This window comes from Chrysochloris asiatica, unplaced genomic scaffold, assembly GCF_000296735.1.
Source record: "Chrysochloris asiatica unplaced genomic scaffold, ChrAsi1.0 scaffold00588, whole genome shotgun sequence".
In the NCBI taxonomy this organism is placed as follows: domain Eukaryota; kingdom Metazoa; phylum Chordata; class Mammalia; order Afrosoricida; family Chrysochloridae; genus Chrysochloris; species Chrysochloris asiatica.
In genome coordinates, this window is record NW_006409106.1 from 353,101 (window position 1) to 361,678 (window position 8,578).

The 8,578-nt window shown below is 44.4% G+C and overlaps 1 protein-coding gene across 3 annotated transcripts in view; it reads right to left on the reverse strand.

The window, feature by feature from the left end:
• Positions 1–7,167, reverse strand: part of LIN54 (lin-54 homolog (C. elegans)) — a 109,819-nt gene extending 102,652 nt beyond the window's left edge. Inside the window, exon 1 of one of the 3 annotated variants that reach the window (XM_006877752.1) lies at positions 7,078–7,167. The gene's annotated coding sequence lies outside the window, so the exon portion shown is untranslated. Of the gene's footprint in view, positions 1–4,355; positions 4,635–7,077 lie in introns of those variants that run through there. The other 2 variants (XM_006877751.1, XM_006877750.1) reach the window with 2 other exon arrangements.
• Between the last annotated feature and the right edge of the window lie 1,411 nt (positions 7,168–8,578).

The window sequence follows — 8,578 nt, forward strand, 5'->3', positions numbered from 1 at the left end:
TAATAATGGAATTTTCCCATAAACTTTTTGAAGCCCCCTCATGTATTATGCAGATTACACCTTTCACAATGCCTCCTCCCCAAGGCAATCTATAGCTTCCAAATCTGCAAAGTTTGAAGCTAGTCATCGTGTGCCTGTAGTAAATTCCAACTCATCACTACCCTACTGGACAGAGTAGAACTATGCCCACAGGGTTTCCTAAACTGGATCATAAACAGTGGCAGATTTCCACGTCTATTCTCCTGCAGAATGGCTTCTTGTTGTTGTTAAGTACTGTGGAGTCGGTTCCAACTCATAGTGACCCTGTATAGGAATAGTAACCCTGTATATGGTTTCCAAGCAGTGGCTGTTGGGTTTGAACCACCGACCTTACTTGCAGTCCGGTGCTTATCCCATAGTGCCACATCAGAGTAGTTGGTAAGTTCTAATAGCCAATCCTTTGGTTAGCAGCCAAGCACTTAGCCATTGTGCCACTAATACAGAAGGCCTTGAAAGCTACAAAAATTTTTGAACAGGAGAGTGATAGCCTCAGAGACTACAGTATTTTTACCTCCATCTCTTCTCAGCTACTAGTCATCCTACATAACAGCTACAGGATTTATCTCCTTAGAGTACATCTCTGAGATTGACACTTTCCTACTCAAAATTTTTCTTTAACTCTCAAGGCCTGTTGCATTAGGGCCTATCAAATGATCCAATTTACCTTTAGTGATTCTTAAACTGGAGGTTCACCTGGTGCAGTAATATTGAGGTTATTTTGTCTGCCAGGTCTAGGACATAATAGACAACATAGTTATCTCTATTTCAACATACGTTTAAGAAGAAGTAATGGGGGGAAGAAAGGACAGGGGACTATCTCCAATGGCATAACTCTCCACTTTTTCTAACATACTTTTAATTACTAACAGACAAGTTCTAACCACCCAACCCTGAAAACTGATCTTTGAAGACCATCACAAAGAATAACAAAAGTAACACACTAAGATGAAAAGAAAATGAATGAAAATGCATTATAATCTTCTTTAACTTATTTTTTAAATTATTTATCTTATAGGGTTGCTATGGATCAGAACCCACTCGATGGCACTTGAGAACAACTTACTAATTTAGCAGTTGGGTTGGGGCAGCCCAAATAACTGCAATATAAATGACGTAAAATGAAAACAAATTCCTACTACATAATACAAGAACATTTAAATGATTCTTAAAACTTCACTAACTAGATATAAAGTATCTCTCAAGTATTTCCTTTAAAAATTTTTCCTGTCTCTTACTCTTCTACCAACTCCAAGGTACTTAACAACAACAACTCTTCTACCATAAAAGTTGTGTGTGGGGGGAGGGGAATAAAAGGGTAGTCCCAAATGAATGTAATGTGATTTACATGTAACTTTTCAGAGTCACTGTTGTTGTTGTTATATTGTTAGGTGCCATCGAGTCAGTACCGAGTCATAGCGATCTTATACACAGCAGAACGAAACACTGCCCGATCCTGGGCCAACCTCACTACTATTGCCACGCTTGAGTCCATCGATGCTGCCACTTGGCCAATCCATCTCGCTGGGGGTCTTCCTCCTTTTCTCTGACCCTCCGCTTACCAAACATGATATACTTCTCTAGCAACTGGTCCCTCCTGACAATATGTCCAAAGTATGAGAGATGAAATTTGGCCCTCTTCGCCTCCAAGGAGCACTCTGGCTGCACTTCTTCCAAAACAGATCTGTTGGTTCTATGGGCAGCCCCTGGCACTTTCAATATTCTTCTCCAATACCATAACTCAAAATCACCAATTTTTCTACGGTCTTCTTTATTTACTGTTCAACTTTCACATGCATATGAGGTTATTGAAAATACCATGGCTTGGGTCAGGCGCACCTTAGTCCTCAAGGTGACATCTTTGCTCTTCAACACTTTAAAAAGGTCTTGTGCAGATTTGCCTAATGCAATACGTTGTTTGATTTCTTGGCTGCAGCTCTCATGAGCGTTGATAGGTGATCCAAGAAGAATGAAGTCCTTGACAATTTCAGCCTTTTCTCCCTTGATAAGTATATTGTTTATTGGTCCAGTGGTGAGGATTTTTGTTTTCTTTACATTTAGATGCAATCCATACCGAAGGCTGTGGTCTCTGATCTTCATCAGTAAATATTTTAAGTACTCTTCACTTTCAGCAAGCAAGGTTGTATCATCTGCATACCGCAGGTTGTTAATGAGTCTTCCTCCAATCCTGATGCCACATTTTTCTTCACAGAACCCAGCTTCTTGGATTATTTGCTCAGAATACAGTTTGAATAAGTATGGTGAAAGAATACAACCTTGTCGCACACCTTTCTTAATTTTAAACCATTCAGTGTTCCCATGTTCTGTTCGAACAACTGCCTCTAGGTCCAGATACAGATTCCTCACGAGCACAATTAAGTGTTCTGGAATACTCATACTTTGCAATGTTGTCCAAAGCTTGTCATGATCCACACAATCAAAAGCCTTTGCGTAGTCAATAAAGCACAGGTAAACATCTTTCTGATATTCTCTGCTTTCAGCCAAGATCCATCGCACATCAGCAATGATATCCCTCATTCCACAGCCTCTTCTGAATCCGGCTTGAACCTCTGGAAGTTCTCTATCAATGTATGATTGTAGCCATTTCTATATTACCTTTAGCAAAACTTTACTCCAATGATTTCCGCATTCCGTTGGGTCACCTCTCTTTGGAAAGGGCACAAATATGGATCTCTTGCCATCAGTCTGCCAGATAGTTGTCTTCCAAATTTCTTGGCATAGATGAGTGAGTGCCTCCTGTGCCGTCTCACTTTCTTGAAAGATTTAAATTTTTATTCCATCAATTCCTGGTGACTTGTTCTTTGCCAATTCCTTCAATGCACCTTGGATTTCTTCCTTCAGTATCACTGGCTTTTCATCATATGCTACCTCTTGAAACGGTTGAACATCAGTCATTTCAGAGACACTACTAGTTGTGAAAAAAGACAGACTTATTAGGGATCCTGCAGGACAATCTAAAACATGGCTCTTTAGATACTCTGTTAAATTAAGCCAGGTAGTTGGTAAGTGCTGTTGAGTTGGTTCCAATGCAAGTGACCATAATAGGGTTTCTGAGAAACAACTGGAGGGTATGAACCACTGACCTTGTGGTTAGCAGTTCAGTGTTTAACCTATAGCACCAGGACCCCAAATTAAGCTATGTTGTTGTTGTTGTTAGGTGCTGTCAAGTCGATTCCGACCCAGAGTGACCCTGTATAGGGCTTCTGAGGAGCAGCTGGTGAGCTTGAACCACTGACCTTGCAGTTCATACAGCTTTGCTGTCTGGTGCAAAAACTAAACCATAGCTATCATAAATTAATCAACCCAATTCTCAACTTTCTACGCAAAGGACTAACAAGTACATATTTAGAATCAAATAGATGTGTTAATTCATCTTTATAACAACTTAATGTACTCACATGGAACAAGTGTTTTGCATTGAGCCAAAGGAAACAGTATCTTAACAATAACCACAATTCTCCTTCAATAACAATGAAGGTGAAACTAGTGTGCTAACAGAATTCCCAGGGCTATATTTCACTTGAATTATAAAACGTATTGCAAAATACTCCAAAACTTTACTCTGACTTCATGAAATGGATGGGGAGTAAGGAATAACTTCTCTGAAAATCACAGAATAAAATATGACTGACAATATTTCAGTCATTATTTGCCAAACGGCCAAATGGCACAGGGGCAAACGGGGCCACTCTATGGACGATGTTGTTAAGTGCTATCCAGTCAGTTCTGACTCATAGCAACTCTGTATAGGGCTTCTGAGGACCGGATGATGAGCTTGAACCACTAATCCTGAGGTTCAAATCGACCTTGCATTAATACGCAGCGCCACATAGAGCCGTTAAAAAAAAAAAAGACATATTGTTACAAAATTGATCCATATGTTTAAATTTTTTTAAAAACAGTGAGCATCCACACTCCACTAAGTTACAAACTATGACCTAACAAACAGGTCTCAAATGCAGAATAAAATGCCAATACTCAGTCTTCTTACAGAAACCTAGAACTCCATAAACTGCTTCACATCATCTGGTGTTGACTAACCAGAGTGGATATGTAAACTATCAAATCAGGAAAGCAAAATAAGTACTAGCGGTTCCTCTAGGCCTCAGTAGCCGCCTTAGGTATAAGAGCAAATTCGAGCCCTCTTAACACCCAGATTACCATGTTGATGTCATTACCAGGCTACTGATTCTTAGCACTACAGACAAGTCATTAGCTGATCCACAGTGCAAATACCCCCATCCCCCAAATGCAGAGGTCTCAGGCAGAGAGGCCCTCGGGTACCCCTTCTTCTCTACCTCCAGCGGCTGCCGCTTTCTCCTCCCTCCGGCTCCAAGGTGGGGGCTCCAGAAGGTCCCGGGCAATTCCGAGCCCGGGCGGTGCTTGTTTTGCCTTGGCCGGATAGCTCAGGTCAGCAGCTTCCTTTTTCAGTTTGCCCTAACTAGAGCACTACAGGGTACCCGGAGACGGAGAAGGGAGCCTGGTGGCAACGCCACTGCTGCTGCTGTCTCTGGTATGTCAGGGGCTGGGATTGTATTTCGAAAGATCCGCCATTTTCACCTCGTCATCACCATCACAGCTCAGCAGCTTCCCCGACAGCCTGAGCCCGGGCAGCCGCCGCCGCCGCCAGTCACCTCCCCCTTCCTCCTCCTCCCCTCCCTGACCCTCCCTCCCGAGAGGCACACACCCACATATCCGGGGAAGCCTCCCGCCGGCCCCGCCAACCTTCAAATGTACACGGGAGACACAAATACACACAGGCTACGCAAAGACCTTTCACCCCAGAACGAAAAATGGTGCTTCTGCCGGTCCCGCAGGGCAGCGAAAGGAAGCCACGCCAACTGCGGGGTCCCAAGTCCGGCATATTTTTGTTTTGAAGAGCAAAAGCCAAGACAGAAGGTAGCATAAGGACAATAAGGGATCTAGATACTCTTTCATTTTCAGAACAGCAACTGGAGATATAGGATGGAATATGTTTCACTATGTCTATCTTAGACAACTGAGGGCATTATTGAGACCTTTAATGTCATTCACCAACTGTGACATTTTACTTCACTGTTGGAACTACCTGACACAATGAGTTATTTCCATATGCCTTGTCTGACCTCTGATAACATTTGTAAATTATAGGTACTGATCCGTGTGTAATTACTGTAGTCAGAACAGCTATTTTTCTTTTTTTAAATAAAGATTTCAACACATGTCTGACAAATCAACTCTAAAACAACAAGTTTCCTCTATACTTTATCTGATAATTCCGTCCTGAAACAGTGACTTTCTATTTGTCATTGCTTTAAGACATCAAAGTGCGACCGAGCTTAAAATGTACCCATCCAATTATGGAAATAAATGCCTGAATGATCAATTTCTGAAAATACAGAAAATATAACTATAAGCTAGAATTCTTTGTCAAACTTTTTTAGGATCTAAGTCACCAAATTAAAAAACCATCTGCCGCTGATATACATTTGTCAGTATCATGAAAATAAACAGCCTGCTTCAGAACAAGACCCCATAGCTACCCATCCATCCCAACTACCCCTCCCATCATGCAGCATCATAAATAACTAAAACAACATAGATAGGAAATTTTTTAATATCTAAGAAACAAGAAATCATAGGCTACAGGGCTTGATAACAGAAAGAATCTTGTATTCATTCATTTCAAAGGCTGAATTCCACACCTTTCAATGAAATGAGTCAATTGAGCTTTAAGGTCGAAAACAAAACCGACTCGACAGCACTTAATAACAACAGTCTTTTTAATTGGGGGGGGGCCCCCCCTCTGGTGTGGCACTGTAGGATAAGCACTGGACTGCTAACCACAAAGTTGGAAGTTCAAACCCATCAGCCACTCCTCGGAAATCCTGTACAGGATGGTTATGAGTCATAATCAATTTGACAGCACTTGACAATTGTCTTTTTAACTGGGAACACGGTGGTTATAGGATAAGCACTGGGCTAGGAGTCCTGGTGTGGCACTGTGGGATAATATACTGGACTGCAAGGTCGGTGGTTCAAAGTCACCAACCACTCCTCTGAAACCCTACCATACCGGGTCGCTTTGAGTCAGAATCCACTAGACGGCACTTTAATAGCAAAGTAGTCGGAAAGCCTGCGATTCAAACCCACCAGCCGCTCCTTGGAAAACCTAAACAAGGTCGTTATGAGTAGGAAGTGATTCCACAGTACTTAAAAACAACAGCACTGTCTTTTTAAGAAGTCTAACACAGGTGGGGCAAAAGTTGAAGACACCATTTAAGTTACCTACCTTGCTTGCATGACAACTCCGTATAAAAGTCGATAAAATTAAGAGCTTAATGCTTCTACCTTCCACCTCAATCGCCGTTTTTAATATGCAGTATGCTAGACGCTAAGAGTAAAGTCTCCCCTAGTGTCTTTAAACTTTGTTGCCTCACCGGCAGACCTGTCCACCCGCACTCTGCTTGGTTGTTTACCGTTGCTTGGCCAAGCTGAATCCCAGCCCGCTCCCTTCCCCCCTGCACCTCGGGAACATTATGACATTTAGCTGATGGGCTTCGCGAGGAAAACGGACACACAGGAAGAAGGATCCATACAAAGGGGCATAGGAAGAACGGTGTGGCGGACAGAAGGGAAAGGAGGGACTGCTACAAAATAACACAGCAGCAAAACCGGTTCCCAGAATCCTGGGGCCCACGCGGCTGGCTTTTTGGGCCGCGCTGTGTGCGTGTCAACAGCCGCGGAAGCCCTTTCTCCAGACTGCCGGGAACGGCAGCAGGCCGGTCCAGCGCCAGCCCTGCCGGTGACAGCCGCCGTCCCGGGCTCCGGCGGCAAGGGGCTGAGCTCCGGTTCCTTCCGCACCCTGTGGCCCCGGGAATGGGGAGAAGTGGCCCCCAGCAGGCAGGTTCCCGCTTCCGACCCGGGCTCCCGAAGGAGGCGGTCGGGCGCCCTCCGCCCGCGCCGTCCCCCGCAGAGGGGGCCGGCACCCCCTTCCCGCCCACCGGCTCTAAAACCCCAGTCCTATGGACTGACACTCACGAAAGCCGGCGGCGCCGCCGCCTCCTCCTCGCGCCGCGCTCCCTGGGCTCCCAGTAGCCGCGGCGGCGGCGGCGCCTCCGAGACACAGACCCTGGTTTGTTCAAAATCACGCGCCCAGCGCCATTCCACCGCCGCATCCCATAATACGCTGGGCCCTCCCCGTTCGCGCGCCCCTCTCCGCCCGCCCCTCGTCTTCGCCCGCCCCGCCTTCCCGGTCGGCTTCCTTCGCCCCACCCCTTCCGCAACGCCATACTCCCCTCCCCTTGGCAACCCAAGTTTGCGTCATTCCGCAAGACGCCATGGACACTGTCCAGCTCCATGTGACTCCTCCTAGTGGTTGCTCTGTCAAAGCTTTCACATGGAATGTTCCATTCAGCTGATTTTGGGAGGGGAAGACAGCAGTCTCGCCTGCAGTTGGAAGACTCAGCTCATCTCTCTCCTTAAAGCGAAGGCAGTATTGTAGGTGCGATTTCCAGTATCCTGCCGCTTTTTAATGTGCATGTATGGGAGTGAGGAGGTGATCAATATTCACTAATGCAAATCTCGTAGTTTTTTCATCACTAATTTTGCATAGGGTCGCTATAAGTCAGAACGTATTCGACAACACCTAACAACAGTTTTTCACAGGTCGCTAAAAAGCTCCAGGATTATTTTGAAAGGAACTTTTTGCCCTTTTTTTTTTTGCAATATGCAGCTAAGATTAAAATGATAAAAATTCTTTGTTTTTATTTACCGTTTCCCTCTTTGATTTTTCTCTTGATTATAAGAGAAAATTTTTCAAATTTGGAGTTGGATAAATAGGTGCTGATATTATTCGGTTAATAACTTTACTGTGAGACAAGAAGACAGATTAAAAAAATGGAAAGTACAGTGAATTAAATGTTAACTGCTGCGATACAGTCTAAACCAGCTACAGGAGTAAGGAGGTAGCACAGTGGTATAATGCTCTTGAACGCAAGGTAGGTTTGAACCACAATGCTGGCGGTTCAAATTCACCAACCGCTCATAGGAAACCCTATACAGGGTCGCTATGAGTTGCAACAAACTCAATGACACTTACCAACAACAAGAAAGCACAGGTCAATGCAGGAGCCCTGAATAAGCACTGGACTGCTAGTGGTTCGAACCCACCAGCCGCACCTCAGAAACCCTATATAAGGTAGCTAGTGGTTACGAGTCAGGCTGCTAACCTCAAGGTCAGCAGTTGAAAACTACCAGCCGATTGCAGGAAAAAGATGAGGCTTTCTTCTCCTGCAAAGATTTACAGCCACGGAAACCTTGTACAGAGTTGGAACCAACTCTACGGCACATAACCACTGCTACCATGAGTCGGAACCTACTTAATGGCACTTGACAACAACAAAGCATCCATGTAACTGGGAACACAATGGAGAAGGGGAACTTACATTGCAGTGGAAGCAACATCACTTTGATGTCATCCAATTTTGATTTAAGTCGGGCACCTCCACTTTTTAGTGTATGATGTTCATCACGTTTCTTT